This window comes from Neoarius graeffei, chromosome 12 (assembly GCF_027579695.1).
Source record: "Neoarius graeffei isolate fNeoGra1 chromosome 12, fNeoGra1.pri, whole genome shotgun sequence".
NCBI classification, from domain to species: Eukaryota; Metazoa; Chordata; class Actinopteri; order Siluriformes; family Ariidae; genus Neoarius; species Neoarius graeffei.
The window spans coordinates 82,419,047-82,443,417 of record NC_083580.1 but is presented as its reverse complement, the minus strand read 5'-3'; the positions used below and the strand labels follow the sequence as shown (position 1 = coordinate 82,443,417).

Sequence of the window (24,371 nt, the reverse complement as noted above, 5' to 3'; positions counted from 1 at the left end):
AGCATCTACAAATCAGACCAACATCTGGAACAGGAACATCTGCCTTTTCCTTTATTCTCCTCCGAATTTTGCGGGATGATAAAACTCAGCACTTTTAAAAACAGACTTTGATTTCAACACAAAGCAGAAATTCATTCACTGTGAGAAAAAAATAACTGAAATAAACAGCAGACTTTAAAAAGGTCTAAACTTAACAATTTCTCTAAATAATCAAAAGCATCTTAACAGATCAGAACGGAGTTTATTCTACTGATGTTTATATTTCGTTGCCAAGAAGGATTTCTGTGTCTTTCAGAGGCCGAGAGCCAAAGCAGAAAGACCTCCGTTACACAAACCCCCGAGGATACGGAGAAGAAAACGCTCAGGAACCGATCCACTTCCTCCAGCTGAGCCTGGTGTTCTGGAACTGTACCATCAATAGCTCCGTGCAGAACCTCACAAACAGGGACAAAACCCCAACAACAAACCCAACACAACCAAACAGCGTTCTTCAACCACTGAAAAGACGCGTTTGTGACTCCGCTGTCCAAAGTGATAAATCTGGAAACGGTTTTACGTTACAGTGTGGAAAAAGGAAAAGAGAGTATTCTGAAAATGCTGTCTGAAGGTCATGTGATTGTCATGTGATCACAATTCCAAGATGGCAGAACAGATGAGGTTTATAAACGCCACACAGAGGGGTTCATGTTCTCAAAACAAACAAAAATGGCATAAAGGTCAAAGGTCAGACACTGACTGCGCAGGAGGTTCACGTCAGCATGCCGTTTATTTCTTCATTATTTTTACATTTCATCACAAACTGAAACTTGGCGATTGTGACGGTCGCTGCAGACAGCGAGGAGGTCGGCTCACAGTCACCAGGACAAAACTCACTCCCTGCACTGGAACACAATCACCACATCTCACACACACACACACACACACACACACACACACACACACTCCCTCAACATGGCTGCCCACCTTCTGGAAGTCACTCTGAACTGACACCATTCTGCCATCTGGGATACGATACAGAACAATCAGTAGATCGATGTGTGTCAGAACGAGGATCTTTAGTGATTCTGGGGTTTCTACGGTTTTCACCTTCATTAATGCGAGTGCGTTTCAGGTGCTTGTGCAGCACTGTGTGACTCATTTATTGCTTTCATGATTTCACCTTCAGTAAACACGCCGTCCTGCCCAGGTCACAGCGGGTTAAATCACCAATACGGCCATATTGTAACAAACAGAACCTGCTCATTTGATCATTGCAGGTGAGTAATACAAATATAAACAGGTGTGAGCAGTAATAATGTGGAGAAGGAGGTAAAAAGCAACAGGTGAGCGAGCGAGGGCGTGGCTGAGGAGGGTGTGGTTATCATTGTAGCTCGTAAACATTCCATGAAGATTAAACAGTTAATATCTGTCTAAAACACAGCCACCTCTTCACAACACTGCAGCTGAAAGACTTTAAACTCTGCAGTCGGAGAGAAACGAGAAACGAGTCGTTCCCCGCTGTGGACTCGCGCGACACCTGCCGTGACCTGTGATGGGATACTGGTGTGAAAAGTGTCCTGTGCAAATTCAGTGCAAGTCAAACCATGAAATTCAAGAACAGTTTCTATCCCCAAAATCATTAGACGGTTCAATACGCAACAAAAACTACAACGCACGCGAACATTAACATTCTGTAATAACACTTCACTGTAAAAGGCGCGGCCCTTTCTGTCACTGTCTGAAATCCCACCTCAAAGCTAATCACGCACTCCACCAGTGTGTTATCAGCGCTGTGGAGGTAATCTCACACACACACACACACACAGAGGAATGTGCTCGATAAGCCGACGCAGGTAAAGCAAATAAGAGGTGAATTTCTCCAGTCAGCACTGAATGACATCACACAGCTCTGTGAGACACAAACGCAGTCAGCTGTTGGAGGCCAAACGCTGCGCTGCTTTCCATTAAACTAATGATTATTCTTCGGTTTAATTCCCAAAGAGCAGTAAATGAGGTTCTGTCATCAGTCACTGGCAAAATGTGGCCTGCTAAAGCAAACTGACCTCAGAAGATTCTCCCCAGAATCATAATAACAGTTTTTATAATATTACAGTATACACAGTCAGCAGAGGTGTGGCACATCTGGACAGCAAATCAGAAAATTCTTGGAGATTTCAGCACGTAGGCTCAGGAACCTGAGGAAAAGCCGCGTGTGTGTGCGCGTGTGTGTGTGTGTGCGCGCATGTCCCCCTATAAATCTATAAAACAAGCTCCAAAAGGTCAGAGAGACGCTCGCGCCCGGAGAGTGGAACATTTCCAAAATCTCAGAATTATTAACCAGGTGCTCGGGGAATCAGGTGACGGTCACCTGGAGAGAGGAGAACATACAAAAAGATCTGATCGGGATTCTGGAAGGAGACGTTTATCACGATACACAGATTCACACACCTGCTTTCAATACATGTTTATTAGTAACGATCACAGTTACAGTACATGTACTTTTTTTTAGACTTAATAAATCATATGTATAATAATATTAAAAATATTTAATTTACCACTGAAACAGATTTTTTTTTATTTTGTGATTTTAAACATTAAGTACACAATTTTAACATCGGCTTAATAAAAACGTATAAATTCATGTTTAAACTTTATATCTGGAATTTATAGACTTCTGTGAAGCTGCTGTGTGTAATAATGTCTGTTGCTAAAAGTGCTGTACAAGTAAAAATTAAACTGAATCACTTGCGTCCAGTCAGTCTGTAATCACAATGCTGTATTTCAGAAAAGCATCAAGAAATAATTTATCATGATACGGAGATTATATCGTCATATTGCCAAGCCCTGGCCACCTGTCAATCAAATTCAGCTCTCACTCTTTCCATTATAAAGCATAAACTAATCCCCGGTTCTGTTAGAGTCTCTCTTGTATCTCTTCTCTCTGATCGGAATCATTAGTCTGATGAGTTCAGGTTTATCCCACAGTTACCGTCTGTGGACTGCAGACACACCGAGACGCGAGATGTTCAGCAGCTGTTAGTTATTTTCCTTTTCAAGGCGGCTACGAGTTAATAATTAAACGGAGCCTGAGAACACACACTCGTGCATTATTCACGCTCGTGTGCAGCTTTGCCAAGGTGCATTTTGAGAATAAGAGCACATCAGCACTCAGTTTTCTGCGCGTCTCCACGCTCCCCTCCTGAGCGCCGGGAGCCGAGCAGGTGAGGACGTGACCTCATCACGGCGCTATGAACAGAGCCCATTCACCACGCAAGCAGGCGCCACTGAAGGAGCGCCGCGTGCTTAAAGCATCAATCTGAAACCCTGAGCTGGAACAGACGCCACGCCCCGGAGACAAGGACTGACAGACGGGTTTTAGAAAATGTTACATGATTTGGTAAATAATTAAAAGTCCTGACCAAAGTAAAACTTTTTTTTTTTAAAGATTTTTTTTGGGCTTTTTTCACCTTTATTATTGGATAGGACAGTGTAGAGACAGGAAATGAGCGGGAAAGAGAGACGGGGAGGGATCAGGAAATTACCTCAGGCTGTAATCGAACCCGGGTCCCCGGATTTATGGTATGGCGCCTTAGCCACCTGAGCCATGACGCCCCCGACCAAAGTAAAACTAATCTAATGACATGAGCACACCTGGACGAGGAAGGAACACGCTCTTCATTGCCGCAGGACAGTGATGAGCAAGATTTGCATCGTTGTGTCAGATATTTGACTCACAAAAAGACAGTTTCCGCATAATACAGAGACCACAAACACATATCTCTTTATACTTTCTCAATATAAAACGGTGTAACAGGACATTTTTCTGATGTAACTCTTATAAAGGGGAATATTTTGTTAAGCGTTAAAGTTTAAATCTGCAGCAACGGTCCAGTTTACCGATCACATGATTCACAAATGTCAGAAATCCAAAAACTCCAAACTAACTGGTGTGTGTGTGTGTGTGTGTGTGCGCGCACTTCAGTCCGTGAGTTTCTCTCGGACTCACAGGAGTTAAATTACTTGGATGTTTTACTTTTTTCTGTCTTTTCTAGAATTAGAAACCGAACTCCAGCAGTAATGACGGTGAAGAAAGCGACCCGCTCTGTTCTCCTGACGATGGAGTTTTACACAAAGGCTCCTGCAGAACAATTTAAAGACTGTAAAAGATAAATATACACCGTTAAAGTCCTAATGGACTGCAGTACGCAGGAGTGTGTAGAGAGCGCTCCTCACAGCTCATTATCTTCATTATAATACTCGTCTAAACTGGAGATGATAAAGAGCACTCATTAGAGCCGATTCCCTATTCAAACTCAGACAGAGAGAGAGAGAGAGAGAGAGAGAGAGAGAGAGAGAGAGCTGTAATAAAGAATATAAAGATTAAACTTCACCTTCAACAGGAGAACACTGCTGAACTTTGTTCCTTGGCAGAGATGCAGAGGTGGACAACCAGAGAAGAAAAAACCCAGAGGGAAAACTGAGAATGGAGGAATGAAAGCAAAAGCAGGAAGGAGTGGAAAAGATAGAACTCCTGATAATGACAGGAAATGTTGGTGTAAAGTAAAGCCTTTGTTGAGTTCAGGTTGTGACGGGAGAGCCGCGCTCCTCTCAGCCTCAGAACCAGAACGGTCCTGGACTCCAGAATTACATGACAAACTCCAAACTCTTCCATACAGTGTTGTGTAAATTCCTCTTTAATGAGCTCGTGTGATCACCGTATCACTAACTCAAGGCACACTGACGGCTCGTCACACACACTCTCTCATCACGGGCAAGAAGACCGAAACCCGAGCAAGCACATGGCTAAAGGCTACGCTAAACTTCATGCTAGCACTACATACAGCAAACAGTGAGCTGAAACCTGAGGACTGGAGCTCTGAGTGACGAGAACCTCCTGAAACCAGACGCCATGTCTTCCGTAAACAAAACCATTGAAGCCTCAACACCAACAATCACCAAAGCATGGAACATTTAAATAATATTGTCTGGCTTTTTTTCATGGTATATCAGATACAGTGGAGCTTGAAAGTTTGTGAACCCTTTAGAATTTTCTATATTTCTGCATAAATATGACCTAAAACATCATCAGATTTTCACACAAGTCCTAAAAGTAGATAAAGAGAACCCAGTTAAACAAATGAGACAAAAATATTATACTTGGTCATTTATTTATTGAGGAAAATGATCCAATATTACATATCCGTGAGTGGCAAAAGTATGTGAACCTTTGCTTTCAGTATCTGGTGTGACCCCCTTGTGCAGCAATAACTGCAACTAAACGTTTGCGGTAACTGTTGATCAGTCCTGCACACCGGCTTGGAGGAATTTTAGCCCGTTCCTCCGTACAGAACAGCTTCAACTCTGGGATGTTGGTGGGTTTCCTCACATGAACTGCTCGCTTCAGGTCCTTCCACAACATTTCCATTGGATTAAGGTCAGGACTTTGACTTGGCCATTCCAAAACATTCACTTCATTCTTCTTTAACCATTCTTTGGTAGAACGACTTGTGTGCTTTGGGTCGTTGTCTTGCTGCATGACCCACCTTCTCTTGAGATTCAGTTCATGGACAGATGTCCTGACATTTTCCTTTAGAATTCGCTGGTATAATTCAGAATTCATTGTTCCATCAATGATGGCAAGCCGTCCTGGCCCAGATGCACCAAAACAGGCCCAAACCATGATACTACCACCACCATGTTTCACAGATGGGATAAGGGTCTTATGCTGGAATGCAGTGTTTTCCTTTCTCCAAACATAACGCTTCTCATTTAAACCAAAAAGTTCTATTTTGGTCTCATCCATCCACAAAACATTTTTCCAATAGCCTTCTGGCTTGTCCACCACAGGCGCAGACAGAGGGGGGGAACGGGGGCGATTCGTCCGACCCAGATTTAAATTCACCTCGTTCGGTCCCCCCCACTTATAGGGAGGAAAAAATGTCTATGCTGTCTTTCTTTGCATAAGGCAAACCTCACGGAAAAATCAAAAGACTAATTACCATTCGGTTTATTGAGGTGCACAGCAGTACAGACATAGTTGCAACTGCGCAGACTGCACAGGTTGCGAGCTCGAGCTTGGTTGCTATGGTTACCCACAAGTTTGATAGGCATATCGGGGACAGCTCCTCCTAGTTCAGGACCCCAACACGGCATGATGAAGGGTGCCAAAAGGCAGAAAACGATTGCATCGTTTAAAAAAAAAAAAAAAAAAAACAACGAATGTAAGTAAACTGTGCCTTACTTTATCATATCACCTTGGAATTTTTTGATAGTCTGTTCAAAGTAATGTCGTAGTGAAAGTAAAATCGTACGGAGTAGAGAAGCCTTTCTGGTAGCCTCCTCCTTTCGGTGGCAGCCTGTAGATACAGTGCTCAGAAGGCAGTTTTAATGTTTAATCTGGCGTTCCCTGCCATAATTTCAGCGAGCATATTGTTTCATAAGGAAACTTTGCGAAGAGTTGTTGACTGACTGCCGCTCACGCAACACACAGGCATAGTTAGAAAGTCAGGATGCACTGGTTTACACTTTACACACACACACGTAGCCCAGCCTCTCGCTATGGTTAACAGTTGGAACTCAGCGGTTTTAAAACTAGTTTTGCAATTTCTGTGCGTGATGATAATGTGTAAACTTTGGATTTCCATAGGCTATGTTAAAATGTTATCATTGTCCAGGCCTGCAGGTAGTTCCTGGTGATGGCAGTGAGGGAGGTGAAATAACATGTATACACACTACCGTTCAAAAGTTTGGGGTCACCCAGACAGTTTTGTGTTTTCCATGAAAAGTCACACTTTTATTTCCCACCATAAGCTGTAAAATGAACAGAAAATATAGTCAAGACATTTTTCTGGCCATTCTGAACATTTAATCGACCCCACAAATGTGATGCTCCAGAAACTCAATCTGCTCAAAGGAAGGTCAGTTTTATAGCTTCTCTAAAGAGCTAAACTGTTTTCAGCTGTGCTAACATGATTGTACAAGGGTTTTCTAATCATCCATTAGCCTTCTGAGGCAATGAGCAAACACATTGTACCATTAGAACACTGGAGTGAGAGTTGCTGGAAATGGGCCTCTATACACCTATGGAGATATTGCACCAAAAACCAGACATTTGCAGCTAGAATAGTCATTTACCACATTAGCAATGTATAGAGTGGATTTCTGATTAGTTTAAAGTGAAAAGAACAGTGCTTTTCTTTCAAAAATAAGGACATTTCAAAGTGACCCCAAACTTTTGAACGGTAGTGTGTGTATATATATATATATATATATATATATATATATATATATATATATATGGCGGCACAGTGGTGTAGTGGTTAGCGCTGTCGCCTCACAGCAAGAAGGTCCTGGGTTCGAGCCCCGGGGCCGGCGAGGGCCTTTCTGTGTGGAGTTTGCATGTTCTCCCCGTGTCCGCGTGGGTTTCCTCCGGGTGCTCCGGTTTCCCCCACAGTCCAAAGACATGCAGGTTAGGTTAACTGGTGACTCTAAATTGACCGTAGGTGTGAATGTGAGTGTGAATGGTTGTCTGTGTCTATGTGTCAGCCCTGTGATGACCTGGCGACTTGTCCAGGGTGTACCCCGCCTTTCGCCCGTAGTCAGCTGGGATAGGCTCCAGCTCGCCTGCGACCCTGTAGAAGGATAAAGCGGCTAGAGATAATGTGATGTGTGAATGTGATATATATATATATATATACACACACACACACAAAATGGAATCATTTGCTGACAGCTCAGTCCCCCCCAGTTCAAAATTCCTATCTGCGCCCCTGTTGTCCACGTGATCTTTAGCAAACTGCAGATGAGCAGCAACATTCTTTTTGGAGAGCAGTGGCTTTCTCCTTGCAACCCTGCCATGCACACCATTGTTGTTCAGTGTTCTCCTGATGGTGGACTCATGAACATTAACATTAGCCAATGTGAGAGAGGCCTTCAGTTGCTTAGAAGTTACCCTGGGGTCCTTTGTGACCTCGCCGACTATTACACGCCTTGCTCTTGGATTGATCTTTGTTGGTCGACCACTCCTGGGGAGGGTAACAATGGTCTTGAATTTCCTCCATTTGTACACAATCTGTCTGACTGTGGATTGGTGGAGTCCAAACTCTTTAGAGATGGTTTTGTAACCTTTTCCAGCCTGATGAGCATCAACAACGCTTTTTCTGAGGTCCTCAGAAATCTCCTTTGTTCGTGCCATGATACACTTCCACAAACATGTGTTGTGAAGATCAGACTTTGATAGATCCCTGTTCTTTAAATAAAACAGGGTGCCCACTCACACCTGATTGTCATCCCATTGATTGAAAACACCTGACTCTAATTTCACCTTCAAATTAACTGCTAATCCTAGAGGTTCACATACTTTTGCCACTCACAGATATGTAATATTGGATCATTTTCCTGAATAAATAAATGGCCAAGTATAATATTTTTGTCTCATTTGTTTAACTGGGTTCTCTTTATCTACTTTTAGGACTTGTGTGAAAATCTGATGATGTTTTCGGTCATATTTATGCAGAAATATAGAACATTCTAAAGGGTTCACAAACTTTCAAGCAGCACTGTATATTCCATTCAACGAGCATGATACTGAACGAGTCGAAGACGAGTCACTGAATGGAATATATCTGATAGACCACGAAAAAAATCTAAACAATATTATTATTATTATTATTATTATTATAGATTCCTTTCGGGTGTTCAACGCGTCTTTCTCTTTTAAAATTCTCTCAATCTTCCATATTTAATGAAGCAAGCCTGGCGGCCATGTTTGTTTACAAATTGTCACAGTCGCTCGCTAGTGTAGAAGTTTTACATCTCCAACGTGTGACGTCATGTTGTCTTGACAACCATGCAATATCATAAACCATATTCAACGCTCATTCTCCATTGGGTAGAGTGATGTAATACACGTAGGATAAGCGATACGCTAACAATATTGCATGCTATCAAACCAAATGAATGAAATCCGCTCAAAGGGAATAGAATACACGTTTTTATTCCATCGAAAAAAAGTGTCCTGTGTGGATAATAATACATTTACAGCAGGGTTGAAAAGTCTGAGAGCACTTTAAACATCTCAGAATTGTATTTTTCATTTTAAACAGGAAATAAACAAAACTGTGAAAATGTAGGAAAAAAGTAAACAGGAAATATTGTCAGGCCTAGACATTAAGCATTTACCACTGGTGGCCCATTGGGCCAGTGGAATTAAAAAGTTACTGGCCCAAATGGAAAACGTGGTGGCCCGAATGCGCGCGGTACCCGCCTTCGGGCCACCACGTTTCATACAGTTCATAATACGCTATGATCATTGATTTTTGGCTAGAAAAGTAGACTTTAGGGGTACATGTTGTTGCCGAGCGCAGCAAGGCTGAAAATTTTTGCAGAATATCCCCAAGCCACATCACTGTAGGAGGCAATAATCTCCTCAGCTCCATACAAAGTAGTGTCACTTTTTCATGAACCCCCCCCATAAATTCATAGCCCCCCCTCCCCCATAAATAATGACCGCCCCCTAAAATTAAAAAGAGCCTTCTCAAGATTATCACAACTTATATTTTGATTTTGTACCTGAAAACAATACTGACAAAAGACAGTAACTCAGTCCAAATTACCAGCAATGGACTCAAAAACAGTCAAATCTAATTGAAATAAATATATAAAATGTTTTTGCTTCTGAAAATGTGCACTGCACTGAAATAGCAATAAAGTCAATTTAAGGTTTATAGTTTAGTGCAATAGCTTTCCTCTTCCACACTCTCATCTAAAATGCGTGCACATCCTATGATGCTATTTTCCCGCCAAAATGACGATTCCGAACAGCGCCGAAGATGCACGAAGACAACACACTCCTGCCGCGGAGCGGAGCGTGACGAAAACAAAGATGGTGGACCTCGTATCGAAAAGGTGCATTTTACGAGCAATTTCTTCACAATTCTGGGTAAAATATGAGTAATAAAATTTGTTAATTTGTATTGAAAACGTACTGGCCCGCCCGGGCCACTGTTTGGCCAAATTTAGTGGCCCGAAAGACGTAAAAAGCACTGCCGGGCCATCGGGCAAGTGCTAATGTCGAGCCCTGATTGTGAATAATGTATGTAAATTTGTGATTTTGATTAGGAGCTCCACACAATTTCCATTCAAAAGCTAAAGATTTGAGATTTGATGCTGCAACTGAATCACTGTGATTCGATTTATTATCCTCTGACTGATACGTGACCAGCTGTGTTCAGAATCTGGGATGAAGCTCCTGTTTATTCTCCAGGAGAAACAGGAAAGTTCTCGGAGTTGCACAGGTCCAGTCCTGGATGGTGGAACCCTGTGTCCATGACTGAAGGTGACGAGCACGAACACACGTGACACGGAGTCGCCGTTTCAGTGGCAAGCACCGAGTAAACCGAGTTTCAATTTCAACTCCATCAACCTTAGGTTTAATGTTGTAAAGAAATAAATCCAGAAAACTGCCATCCTGAAGGATTCCCCAGATCAGACCTGTGGTGTGTGCAGTCTGACATTTCCTCAGTTCCTGTTTACTGTTTAAAGCAAATATAGAGGAAAAAAAACATAACCACGGTTTATTCTCCTGTCATATACAGTGCCTTGAAAAAGTATTCATACCCCTTGAACTTTTTCACATTTTTCCACCTTACAACCACAAACTTAAGTTTTTTATTGAGATTTTATGTGATAGACCAACACAGAGTAGCACATAATTGTGAAGTGAAACAAAAACGATAAATGGTCTTCAAAATTTTAAACAAATAAAAATCTGAAAAATGTGGTGTGCATTAGTATTCAGCCCCCCTGCGTCAATACTTTGTAGAGCCACCTTTTGCTGCAATTACAGCTGCAAGTCTTTTGTGGTATGTCTCTACCAGCTTTGCACATCTAGACACTGAAATTTTTGCCCATTCTTCTTTGCAAAATAGCTCAAGCTCAGCCGGATTGGATGGAGAGCGTCTGTGAACAGCAATTTTCAAGTCTTGCCACAGATGCTCAATGGGATTTAGGTCTGGACTTTGACTGGGCCATTCTAACACATGAATATTCTTTGATCTAAACCATTCCATTGTAGCTCTGGCTGTATGTTTAGGGTCATTGTCTTGCTGGAAGGTGAATCTCCTTCCCAGTCTCAAGTCTTTTGCAGCCTCCAACAGGTTTTCTTCCAGGATTGCCCTGTATTTAGCTCCATCCATCTTCCCATCAACTCTGACCAGCTTCCCTGTCCCTGCTGAAGAAAAGCATCCCCATAGCATGATGCTGCCACCACCATGTTTCACAGTGGGGATGGTGTGTGCAGGGTGATGAGCAGTGTTAGTTTTCCGCCACACATAGCGCTTTGCATTTAGGCCAAAAAGTTCAACTTTGGTCTCATCTGACCAAAGCACCTTCTTCCACATGTTTGCTGTGTCCCCTACATGGCTTCTTATGCCTGTCTTTCAACAATGGCTTTCTTCTTGCCACTCTTCCAAAAAGGCCAGATTTGTGGAGTGTACGACTTATAGTTGTCCTGTGCACAGATTCTCCCACCTGAGCTGTGAATTTCTGCAGCTCCTCCAGAGTGATCATGGGCCTCTTGGCTGCTTCTCTGACCAGTGCTCTCCTTGCTCACTCTGTCAGTTTAGGTGGACGGCCATGTCTTGGTAGGTTTGCAGTTGTGCCGTACTTTTTCCATTTTTGAATGATGGATTGAACAGTGCTTCTTGAGATGTTCAGAGCTTGGGATATTTTTTTATAACCTAACCCTGCTTTAAACTTCTCCAGAACTTTATCCCTGACCTGTCTGGTGAGTTCTTTGGTCTTCATGATGCTGTTTGTTCTTCAGTGTTCTCTAACAAACCACTGAGGCCTTCACAGAACAAGTGTATTTATGCTGAGAGTAAATTACACACAGTAGGACTCTATTAACTAATTAGACGACTTCTGAAGGCAACTGATTGCACTGGATTGTATTTAGAGGTATCAGAGTACAGGGGGTGAATACTAATGCACACCACATTTTTCAGATTTTTATTTGTTTAAAATTTTGAAGACCATTTATCATTTTCGTTTCACTTCACAATTCTGTGCTACTCTGTGTTGGTCTATCACATAAAATCTCAATAAAAAACTTTTAAGTTCGTGGTTGTAAGGTGGAAAAATGTGAAAAAGTTCAAGGGGTATAAATACTTTTGCAAGGCACTGTATGACCTCTAATGGCAGGTGTACAGAGACATGAGGACGAAAACAATCTACAAACACCACGAGCGACTCGTCACCTGCTCATGTGAACCCCGGGGAGTCCATCAGCGCAGGGAGTTTCCCTTTAAAGCAGACTGGCACACACCTTACAGGATCATTTTCACTGAAATAACAACTTTCACACAACATCAAAAGATGTATTGCTTTTTTAATATGAGATCTCACACACACTCACACACCTCACACTCGCACACTCACACTCCAGGGCTTTACATTCACTTTTTTGCTCACCGGCCACTGTGACTAGTGGTTTCCCCGAGTCACTAGCCATTCAGCCTTTTCACTAGCCACAATTTTGTTGCCAGGAAATCGCAGTTTTTTCTTCACCATGATGCGTTAAAGTTTGGAAGATCTAGATTTAACTATGAACGGCAGCGTATAATGTACCTCTACAGTAGCACTCAAGTACTCAGTGCTGTTAAGGTCGCTCCCTATATGAGAACATGCAACCAGTTCAGACAAAAATATAAACAGAGTATTCTGTTTATTGAACTCAAATTCAAGCCCCTTACAATATGAAATATCGCATAATATGAAAAATAACATTCATTACAACTGAACTGATTCTAATATTAAAAGTCCAATTCAAAACATTTATCATTGAAAAACATTTGATGTTTTGATATGCAAGTATTCTGTGTATTATCAAGTATTATTATGTATATTATGTATTATCTATTAATAGTGTGTGTGTGTGTGTGTGTGTGTGAACATGTGTAGAGAGAGACATTAAATGTCCTCATTACATTCATCATCAGATGAGTCTGAATGGTCCATGAAAAATGGTCTTCGTGACCTGAGGCTTCCAGCAGGCCGTAAGTTGATAGCTGGGGCGGATCAACTTCTTTACCATCGCGTGAACGTTTCTAACCAGCAGCTCCATCCTCTCCAGCTCAGCCGACTTCATGACAGCCAGGGACTGAAAGCAATGCTGTCCTGTAGTGAACCAGCCATCTTCGCCTGTTTTGATGTTATAGTACCGATGTGTGCATTTGACTTTTCGTGGTCCTTTATAGTTTCGAGTTCAAAATTACTGGTGCCGGTCTTTGCCAGACTTTCTACAGTCTTCGCAGTACAGGGTATTTTCAGTTTTGCTATGAACTAGCCAATCTCGCCCGAACTTCCATCGTCATTGAACTGTCTCATCTTCCTATTAGCGTCTTGTTCATCTCCATGGCCGCAGCCAGCTCTGAGGCCCCCGCGGTCCAGACCTCGGTCATTTTTAAGAGCTGCAAATACATTTGTACGCTAAATATTCAACTGGATAAAAAAAATTAAAAATAACATTAAAACGTCTCCGTAAAAAGTGCATTGTTAATGATGTTAAACGTTGATTCTGTCTTCTGTGTGCATTTGGTGCGCACGGCTCTGAGACCAAGAACACAAAAGCGAATGAGCGCGTGACTCGGCGGAGGAACGCAGTGCAGGAGACACGGGGTTTCCATGGGAACCATCAGCGCACTTTCATCAAGCTGTTAAATTTACATTTTCAAAGCAGTGCAGTTGTAGCCTGCCTTGTTTGTGATTTTAAAAATAAATCATTCGATAAGCCAAAGCAATAGAGGGGAAAGTTTCAACTTGTGTTTGCCTTGGATAACTTTGCCTAAAACATGGTGGTGTAGACTGATTTTTTTCCCAGAATGTTTTTTTGTGTCGGTGTAACGGATGCCAGATTGTTAATGTATCTCAGTTCCATAGGCTGCATGGTTAGGGGATCTTTTGTCCTCATTGCTTGGCCCAGATCAAACCATTAAACAAGCTTAAACTATTCTTACTCTTGCCACATACATGATTTTTTTTCAAAACTGATGATATTCAGTTCAAACACCATTAAAAGTAATTTCAGGAACAGATCTCTTGTGTGGTGTGTAATTCACCCTCTCATTTAAATATGCGGGTGGCACGGTGGTGTAGTGGTTAGCGCTGTCGCCTCACAGCAAGAAGGTCCTGGGTTCGAGCCCCGTGGCCGGCGAGGGCCTTTCTGTGCGGAGTTTGCATGTTCTCCCCGTGTCCGCGTGGGTTTCCTCCGGGTGCTCCGGTTTCCCCCACAGTCCAAAGACATGCAGGTTAGGTTAACTGGTGACTCTAAATTGAGCGTAGGTGTGAATGTGAGTGTGAATGGTTGTCTGTGTCTATGTGTCAGCCCTGTGATGACCTGGCGACTTGTCCAGGGTGAACCCTGCCTTTCACCTGTAGTCAGCTGGGATAGGATCCAGCTCGCCTGCGACCCTGTAGAACAGGATAAAGCGGCTACAGATAATGAGATGAGATGAGATTTAAATATGCCGAACAGTTTTGGGCGCGCGCTTTGCGCATCACGGACCTCGGTGATTTTAAACTGCTGCTCCGGCCCTGAGCATCTCTGCCCCTTTTCCCCTCAGCAGCAGGGTTTGAAACTCCAGCTCGATGCCGCCACATAGTGCGCCTGTCAGTCGTCAGCAACTTTGTTGCTTCGTTCATGAACCGCAGGTTGCCGCATCACTGATTTTATCTGAGCCGTTAACGAACGTTCTAAACAATTCTAACATGCTGTGTCAGAATGTTGATGCAGGGGCTCATGGGAGTTGTCGGTGCGTAATATTACATCGCAGTGTGTTTATTAGATCAGATGCCTTCAGAGAAAACTACAATTAAAATATATTGCCATACCACAGAATAAACCACCCGCCAAAGTGGCTCGTGAGACTAAAGTCATTCCCCGCCAAAGCCAAATTGTACCCACATTTGGCGGGTGGGCGGGTGCGAATGTAAAGCCCTGACTCTCTCACACCAAGGCATGGAAACCCGATCGAAGCCCGTCGGGACCCGTCGGAAGCCGACGGGCTCGGTCGGACTCGAATAAATATTTAGAAATTATGCTCGGGCTTGGACATACTGTATGCTCACGATAAGACTTTGTGTAAATTTAAAAGCAGTCACTTTAAACCAGTTTCGCTTCATAGCTGTGCGCGGGATTTGATGTAGCGACAAAGCGTGGTCAGCGCAGTTGAGTGCATTTTGGGCTGGTGGAGAGATCAGCAACATAAATACCTGAAGCTCAGCGTTCTTGCCCGCGGCATCCTTGCCGTACCAGCCAGCAGCAGCAGCGAGCGCAACTTCAGGGCTGCTGGCAGGACAGTTGAGCAGAGGAGGACAGCCTTGAAGCCATCCACTGTTGATGCAATCCTTTTTCTCCACAAGCATATGGATTAGCATAATCTTTGGATGGACTCATGTAAATGTAAATAATTCCCTGTTTGAATGGTGAGTGTTTTTGTTAATCCCCCTAAACCATTTATGTTTGGCCAATAGGCTATTGTTACCGTGCTGGGAGCAGAAGTTAATTTAATTTACAGACCTAGGCCCATATAATATCTTGGTTAGGCCTGTTTGTAGGCTATGTGATGGCTTTACGGCAATATTGTGGCTATGTTATTTTGGTGCACACGCAAGTGTGTGTTTATGACGTGTGCAGACAGACAGCGGGATTTTCATTTCAATTATTTGTTGAATTTCATTAAATGGCCTCGTGTTTATTAGGTCAACAGAACCCTTTGTCTGAATGTTGTGGATTTGTTCTGCTGTTCCGTTATTTTTGGTTTGCTTAGGTTAAGTGAGTAGGCTACATGAGCCTGGCAGACTTGCTCCAAGACTCCGCTTAAAGCGCTCGCCGGTGTTGAGGACTCAAAATGCCCTTTTCAGTTTGTTGATAAAACCACACAAACTTTCCACACAAAATATCATACATGGGTCTTTAGTAGGCTAATGAAAATAGTGTGATTTAAATGGCTTCGGGCTTCGGTCAGGCTCGGGCACAAATATCTCAATTCCTTTCGGACTCGGGTCGGTTTCGAGCATCGCTCTGTCGGATGTGGGCCGGTCCACACTCTCTCTCTCACACACACACACACACACACACACACACACACACACACGGTGCAGCAGAATATTCTACTGCAGGCCACATTCTCCAAGATATATTCATAATATAATACACTGATTTATCAAAATTCCTCTAGGTACAGTGGATGTAAAAGTTTACACACCCCTGTTCAAACTGCAGGGTTCTGTGATGTAAAAATAAAACCAAGATAAATATCAAATCTTTTCCCATTATTTATGTGATATAACACATTACCTAACAAAATTCTGCTGAAAGACTTGTAGAAATATTTTAGGAATAAATAAATAAATTTAAAAAAAAACAAAACCTTACAATAACCTGGTTGCATAAGTATACACACCCTTTTATAATGGAGCATGTGACTTTGATCAGAATGAACCAATCACACGTAAACTCCAGACACGATGAGTAACGACACTGAAAACAGAGGAAATGCTCACCGGAGGGATTAATAACTGTGCAAATGTTTTGTGTGCAAATAAAACTAAAGTGTGAACCTTTGGTTGAGCTGAGTTTGTTGAAGTTTCATCACCATATCTCCTTGACGTTACATTCACAGTGACAACCTTCAGCTGTCTTCAGAGAAACCATCGTTTCCTTTTACACACACAGAAATGTGCAGAGTTCACCATCAACAACAAAAACCAGGAAGCATGATGACACACTTTCAATTCAAAAAAAAATTCTAATAATCAAACAAACAAACGCAGACTTACTAAACCGAGCGAATGTCACATTCCAGCGTCCGGGAGAACAGCAGTGAGAGTGGAGCGATTACTCTAGAGGACTTTAAAAGCCCGGGTTAATACTGACCCTACAGGAACATGATCATTTTACTCTCCGACACTGGGCATCAGGAATAAACCCTGAGAGTGTGTGTGCTGTTACAGGAAGCTAATCCACGATGGAGTGGAGAGAGAACACAGTACTTTCCTGTAACAGCATGGTTTTCCGCTTACGCCTCAGAGTTAGTCTCAGGTCTTTGATGTGGCTTTTAAGATGCAGTTGGGTTGGAAATTTTTTGCTGAAACCTGGCAAACACACCTGCTGTACAGAACACACCTGGACAAAGGTACATCTAACACAAGGTGCGAGACACTACGCTGGATGACTGGATGCTGCCGATTCTCAACTCCGTTACAGGGTTTCTCTAAAAACTCACTCAAGTGTGAGAACATCTGCATTATATTTTGTTTGAGGCGATGATGCTATTAATGTCACCCTGCGATACCAAACTCCATGGTCATGACATGATGCTGAGTAAAAGACTGTTTCTGTAAAGGTTCCTGTACAGTTCCTTGAGTGATTCAGTAGTTTCAGAAGGTGTGTGTGTGTACAACAGCTGTTGATAATGGCATCGTGTGTGTACATGGGCCTCTCGGTAGAGTCCTTTTCTATGGCCTGGAGCTCAGCAGCTTGGTGTCACGCTGAAATACCCACCGATTGGGTTGCAGTCTCACTGGTGTCTGATTTCCTCCCAACAGAACACTGAATCCTGCCATTTCTCCTCACCTGGCTTCAACAGAACCATCATTACCCAACCAAATCATTCAGTGAACTGATCAGTGTTCTCTTCCTCAACACTAAACAATAAAACATCAGCTCTCACTTTTACAAACATGCAGACACACACGTTAGAATTAATGGCTAATTTGCTGATTTTTCCTTCTTTATGACCTGAGCTTCTGGAAACGTCCGAGACAAACCCACCAGCACTCCACCTTCACTCACTGTCCAGATGATAAAGAGCTCAGAGCTTCTGCTTCTTCATGCCCAGACTCGTCCATCTGATCTGAAACAGGTTCGGCTGAATGTTTCTGTTCTTTTGTTCCTGTTCCTCTTCATTCACACGGCTTTAGTTCTCATCCTTCTGCTGCTCAGTGAACACAGACACTGTGGGGAACCGACACCCCCCCCACACACACCCACACTCCCCCACACACCCTCTCACACACACCCCACACCCTCACTCACCCCCCCACCCACCCACACACACACACACACCCTCTCACACACACCCCACACCCTCACTCACCCCCCCCCCACACTCCCTCTCACACACACCCCACACCCTCACTCACCCCCCCCACACACACACACACACCCTCACTCACCCCCCCACACACCCCCTCACACACACACACACACACACCCTCACTCACCCCCCCACACACCCCCTCACACACACACACACACACACACACACACCCTCACTCACCCCCCCACACACCCCCTCACACACACACACACACACCCTCACTCACCCCCCCACACATCCTCACCCCCCCACACCCTCACACACACACCCTCACACACACACACCCTCACACACACACACCCTCACACACACACACACACACACACACACACACCCAGCCCGGATCAGAGTTCGCTCTCCCCGGGTCTCTGTGTAAAGTGTAAAGTGCTGTAGTGAAAGTTTCTCTCCATTAAAACTCTACACACACACACACACACAGGTTTGTGTAAGATCAGTAAAAGCTCCTCACCTGCGCTTCCGGAGTTATAAACACTGAGAGTCCGCGGGGTTTCAGTGCGTCACTTCCGCACCGCGACCACCGTCCGAGCAGAGGAACCGGAAACGCGCGTCTATGAGACACCTGTTCACTGCGCCTCACTGCCCCTCCTCTTCCTTACTGCTCCTCCTCCTGCTCCTCCTCCTCACTGCTGCCCCTCCTCCTGCTCCTTCGCACTGAGAGCTCGCGAGAGACGCCTCAAAATCAACCAATAGGCGAGCGGAGGGGGAGGGGCCTAACGTGTCACTGGAAATGATTGGGCGAGATTTGAGTGACGTCAGCAAGTGTGAGCAAACCCCTGACTGCACACTGCTGAACGGAGTGACCGGTAAAAAAGTTCGAACTGAACACCTGCAGTTCTGCCTGTGTTTCTGTACAACAGGAGCTGATTTTTATTTTTATATTATTTATACTATGAACAATATAGAACACCTGTAACACACCTGTAACACACCTGTAACACACCTGTAACACCTGTAACACACCTGTAACACACCTGTAACACCTGTAACACACCTGTAACTCCAGTCCAGTCTGGGTGAATCTGCTTCCACTGCAGCTGCAGAGCCTCAGGAACCTGATGTGATCTTCTGCATCTTTTGTGGTTCCTCCACATCAACCTTTGATGTCTTGTATGTTCTGAGATCCTTTTCTGCTCACCACAGGTGTACACAGTGGTTATTTGAGTTAATATAAACTTCCTGTCAGCTCTGCTCATTCGCCCTCCTCTCTCATCAACACAGCGTTTCCACCCACAGAACTGACTCTCACTGGATGTTTTTTGTTTTTCTCATCATTCTGTGTAACTTTACAGACTGCTGTGTGTGAAAACCCCAGGAGATCAGCAGCTCCTGAAAAACTCAAACTGACAGTCACAGTCCCTGAGATCTTTTGATTTGGAGAAGTGTGTGAATGAGCAGGTGTGCATTTTATTTTACTGATAACTGTTTGAAAGTCTCATCTCATCTCATTATCTCTAGCCGCTTTATCCTGTTCTACAGGGTCGCAGGCGAGCTGGATCCTATCCCAGCTGACTACGGGCGAAAGGCGGGGTTCACCCTGGACAAGTCGCCAGGTCATCACAGGGCTGACACATAGACACAGACAACCATTCACACTCACATTCACACCTACGCTCAATTTAGAGTCACCAGTTAGCCTAACCTGCATGTCTTTGGACTGTGGGGGAAACCGGAGCACCCAGAGGAAACCCACGCGGACACGGGGAGAACATGCAAACTCCACACAGAAAGGCCCTCGCCGGCCCCGGGGCTCGAACCCGGACCTTCTTGCTGTGAGGCGACAGCGCGAACCACTACACCACCGTGCCGCCCTGATTGAAAGTCTAAAGTAAGAATTTTATTGTCCACTGCAGCATTCTGTTCCCTGTGTAGACTGTGACCATAAAGTTTTGATCTGGAATGTTTAGTAATGCAGATTTTAAAAAACAAACAAACAAACAAAAAAACAACCTTTAAATATCACCACCTTTATTATCGCAATACAATGCAGTCACTAAAACTATGCAGCGATTTCTAAAATCCTCACTGATTAAGGAAAGAAGCCCAACATGAACCGAAGCAACCTCATTAAGTTTAAGAGCATTTATCCTCAACTGCTTTCAGGAATGTTCTGCTTCAGCCAAGCGGCTTGTCGTCTTGTTTAGAGTATTATAGCTGAAGAATTCACTGTGTGCATCTCGGGACTAATCCAGAAAATACTTAAGATGCGTTATTTATTTCAGTATGTATATAAATATTAATTACAGAGCTCCCCTTGTCTTGCCTTGCATTTGATTAGAAATATTAAATAAAAATCTAACACTGTACATTCACTGTGAATTTTAGACATTTTAAAGCAAAATAACTTTACTAGCTTTACATGTGGCACAAGGGAGGAGTCACTTAAAGGGAAAATATCAGTGTAGGGCTAAAAAAGTGGAAATTATGCACAAAGAATACATAAATCCATTTTTAACCCAGATTTAGAAAGAGCCAAAAGACCTAGAAAGACTGAATGAATCCCCTGTACCATCCAACTTTGAAATTCTGAAGGAGGAGGGGAAAAAAAGCTCTTTCACCTGCTGCAGATTTCATAAATCGTGGTATGAGCAATAAATCTTAACCAGGAAAGAGCCAGGAGGGTTATAAAAGGTCACACACACACACACACACACACACACACACACACACACACACACACAGATATGAGGCAGCAGGATTACAGCTTTGCACAGTTCTGACAATAAAACCAGCAACTTGTGGGGAGCAAATCATATAAACCTGTAGAGTTGCAGTAGAAACACCTGCAGGAGCCTGGACACAGCGAGACGCTTCACTCATAACCCACAGACCACAAAGGATGATATTTAGATTAGAGATTAGATTAGATAAAACTTTATTGACCCCTTTGGGCGGGTTCCCTCAGGGAAATTAAGATTCCAGCAGCATCGTTACAGATAAACAGAGAAAAAAAATAGAAAAAACATCTAGATAAATTAAAATAAATTAAGTATTTACATATACAAATATAAAAGAATAAGATATGGGTAAGAGGGGGGGAGAGAGAGGAGGGGGGAAGGAGGGAAAAAAGGGGGGAGAGAAGGGAGGCAGAGGCAGGAGAGATATTGCACATTTATATTGCACGTTATATTGCACATTGTCCGGTATTGCTTATTGTTAGGCTAGGCTACTGCTCCTTCCCGTCCTCTGTCCTCCTGTTCCCCCTCATCCCCCCCAGAGAGGAGTTGTACAGTCTGATGGCTTGAGGGACAAAGGAGTTTTTGAGTCTGTTCGTCCTGCACTTGGGAAGGAGCATTCTGTCACTGAACAGGCTCCTCTGGTTGCTGATGACGGTGTGCAGAGGGTGACTGGCATCGTCCATGATGTTCAGTAGTTTGTTCATAGACCTCTTCTCTGCCACCGTCACCAGAGAGTCCAGCTTCATGCCGACCACAGAGCCGGCCCGCCTTTAACTTTACATTGATGAGAATTGTTCCTGAGGAATTTGTTGAAGAAAAAAAAACATTCAGTAAGGACAGCTGGGTACAGAGGTTAAAAAAAATCCTCACACAATTTCATAATGAGGAGCAGAAAATACTTGAGTAATTACACCAGGTTACTGTCATTAATTAATACTTTATCATATTTAAACTTTAATGTACAGTGTGACAACCACATTAGCTTTGTTTAGTGTCCAATCAAGTTAATCAATGTAGAAGAAACAATAATGATCAATAATCACGGATCAGTTCATCATCAGCTTGATGATCTCCTGCCCCTCAGTGTCGTTAGCGCTGTAGTGATCCAGATAATCCACCGCACTGCAGTGTGGACGCTGAGGATGAGCCTCTCTGGCCCTGAGGTTTAGCATCTCTGGCCCAACCTCAGGAAAATATTTCAGTATGCTGGAGTAAACAAAGACTCGAGTAAAATGAGGCGTCTCCTTTACCTCCACAGCAGGTGCTGAGGTCAGTTTCACTAATTGGAGAACATTAACTGGTTTTATTTTGAAGAAGAAAAACCCTAATCCTTGATTTGTTACATAAACACTACATTAGACAATACACTCTTTTCTTCACATATCCCAGCTTGTTAGGAAATTGGGGTCAGAGATCGGGGTCAGCCACGACACAGCACCCCCTAGAGCAGAGAGGGTTAAAGCAGATACACAGAACCTTTATTTTTAAATAAATTTCTGAGTGGATAGCATCCTCATCCTTGACTCTTGTATGCTGCATAAATGGGAATTTAAAAAAATATATTTTTGAGAGTTAAGATCGACCGCTAAGTTGTGATTGGCGCTGCCCCGCTGAGCCAGCCAGCCCTGAGCGCGTGACGTCACAGCGGGAACCGGTTTTAAGGCCGAGGCCTTTTACAGCTATAGACCAAAGTCATATAAATAACAATTTATGGAGAAAGTAAGAAATCCCGTTACCGACTCGCTCGACTAAGACTGATTTGACTTCATTGATTGTGGGTTGACTCTCATTAAAACAGGATGGGTGCTATAACTTATGCAACATACATGTACAGTGGGGCAAAAAAGTATTTAGTCAGCCACCAATTGTGCAAGTTCTCCCACTTAAAAAGATGAGAGAGGCCTGTAATTTTCATCATAGCTACACTTCAACTATGAGAGACAGAATGGGGGGAAAGAATCCAGGAAATCACATTGTAGGATTTTTTTTTTTGTAACTTTATTTATAGGTTTTTACAATTATACAAACAACAACAGCAACCCAGTTCTCTCCCACCCAAGGGTACACATAACAAAAACATTACTCAATTTAATTAAAAAAAAAAAGACATTGAAATATAGCAAGAGGAAAATAGAAATGAGAGTAGTTAAAATATATATATAAAATAATAAAATAATAATAATAATAATGACAACAACAGCAACAATAATAATAATAACAACAACAACAACAATAATAAAAGGGGTCTGCTACCTTGAGGAACATTTTAACATTTAGACACACTTTATAGATTTGTTTGTGAGTGTCCATTTACAAACAGTGTAACTGTGCTGCACCCAGTGCCCTACCAGTCCAGTTGACATATGCACCATTGACGCTCAAGAGAAAGAAAGACGGTCTGCAAACTCTAGAAAAGAACTCCATGTATTGTGAAACCTGCTAGAAGACTTACCCCTTGAGCTTTTCTAAGCAAAAAAGCCAAGACCTCTTTTACCCAACAAAGGAAGGACGGGGGATTAGCAGACTTCCACTGCCGCAAGATAAGTCTCCTAGCAAGAAGTGAAGCAAATGCAATGGCGTGTGCTTGAGACGTAGAGATCTGAACATTATCACCTACAACCCCAAAAATAGCAGTGATTGGGTCTAATGGGATGTGCCTGCCACATATATGTGTAAAACCATCAAATATATGCGTCCAGAAATTAGTCAGTGATGGACATGACCAGAACACATGTCCAAGAGTGGCCAAGCCCCGATGACATCTCAAACAATGTGGGTCAGTGTTTGGGTAAATGTTAGCCAACTGTTCCCTGGAGAAATGAAGCCTGTGTAGAATCTTAAACTGAATCAAATTGTGTCTAAGGCATAAAGATGAAGTATGAATCCAATCCAGGCAACCTTCCCAGGTCAGCGCTGAGATTGGAACAGCAAGGTCCCGTTCCCAAGTGCATCTAATCTTCTCGGTTGAAGGCATAGCGAGATTCAAAATAATGTTGTACATAAAAGAAATGTTGCCCTTAAGAGTAGGATCCCGCCCAAGTATTCTGTCAAGCAAATCATTATCAGGTAAGTGAGGAAATGGGTAATGTTCTCTGGCAAAACTGCGAGCCTGTAAGTATCTGAAGAAGTGGACCTGGGGTAGCGAAAAATTCTTACATAGAGTCTCAAAAGAAGAAAAGGTGTTACTCAAAAATAAATCATTGAAAAACACTATGCCACTATTGTACCATAAACGAAAAGCTGAGTCCGTTTTTGCAGCAGGGAAAATATCATTATTAGTTATGGGCATAAAGCGACTGGAGTGGGCCAGATTAAAATGTTTTCTAAATTGACGCCATATTTTAAGAGAGTGTTTTGTTACAAGATTAGAAGGGGAGTAGTTGGATTTTTTAGAAAAGGAAGTGCAAAGGCTCGGTAGTGGTGTAGAAGAGGAACATGATTCAATTTCCATGGCCACCCAGGTGGCGCTCTGCCCTGTTCTGAATGCTGTAATCCAATAGGGCAATTTAGAGAGATTGGCCGCCCAGTAGTAGAA

The 24,371-nt window shown here is 43.1% G+C and overlaps 1 protein-coding gene across 4 annotated transcripts in view; it reads right to left on the bottom strand.

Annotated features, from left to right (window-relative positions):
* The window catches only part of shroom1 (shroom family member 1), a 38,464-nt gene extending 19,719 nt beyond the window's left edge, over positions 1-18,745 (bottom strand). For 2 of the 4 annotated variants that reach the window (XM_060936564.1, XM_060936563.1), the window contains exon 1: positions 18,610-18,745. The gene's annotated coding sequence lies outside the window, so the exon portion shown is untranslated. Of the gene's footprint in view, positions 1-4,370; positions 4,767-16,599; positions 16,709-18,609 lie in introns of those variants that run through there. The other 2 variants (XM_060936565.1, XM_060936566.1) reach the window with 2 other exon arrangements.
* Between the last annotated feature and the right edge of the window lie 5,626 nt (positions 18,746-24,371).